Source organism: Cololabis saira, chromosome 12, assembly GCF_033807715.1.
Source record: "Cololabis saira isolate AMF1-May2022 chromosome 12, fColSai1.1, whole genome shotgun sequence".
NCBI classification, from domain to species: domain Eukaryota; kingdom Metazoa; phylum Chordata; class Actinopteri; order Beloniformes; family Belonidae; genus Cololabis; species Cololabis saira.
In genome coordinates this window covers 3,420,130-3,421,000 of record NC_084598.1, presented here as the reverse complement: position 1 = coordinate 3,421,000, position 871 = coordinate 3,420,130, and positions in this window count along the sequence as shown.

Below are 871 nucleotides of genomic sequence, written 5' to 3'. Positions count from 1 at the left end.
TGGAAATTGCGTCGTGCGATCGTGGCACTAACGGGCAGCAACGACGTGCTGCCACTCACTCGCTTTATTTTATACTATTTATATACTTTTTCTACTTTTACTGTGACCACCAAATAATCTCGTTTCACTGTCCTCTCTCCACATCATCCACAACTTCTAGATCTCAGATCTCAGCGAAATTCAGTGGCATGGTGGCTCGACACGTTCATTCATTCTGACGGATTCATCCCTAACAGGCTGCAGGAAGCCACTGCGCATGCTCAGTAGGCTCATCCATATGGATTTATGGGCGTGTTGAGGGCGGGATTCAGCTGCGCAGCTTTCCAGGTGGACTGTGATTCATAAAGGAACATTGCGTGGAAGTCTGCGTGCACGCGGTTTTATAGATCCGGATTTTTTTTTGCGCCCGCCATTTTCGGCTTTTGGGCGTACGTGCACTTTTAGTATGAATCCTACGCACTCCATTTTAAATGAGGCCCCTGATAGTGCCTTATGTTCCTGGCAGAGCTCTCCGTTCTCGGAGTGCAGGTTTACTCGTAGTTCCTAGAGTATCCAAATGTAGATTTGGAGGGCGGGCGTTCTGCTATCAGGCACCATTACTTTGGAACCAACTTCCAATCTGGGTTAAGGAGGCTGACACCACCTCCACCTTTAAAACTAAACTTAAAACCTTTCTGTTTAGTAAAGCTTATAGTTAGTGTTTAGTAAACCTCTAGCTGGTGTTGGTAAATCTCTAGGTAGTGTAAACTCTAGTGTGTTAGAGTCGCTCCTGTAGTTTCTTGTGCTGGCCCCCCCTTCTTTTCTCTTTTTTCTCTTTTGTTCATGGTGCAGCATCCTCTGCAGGTGGCGAAGAGCATCTCTGAATGCAAAA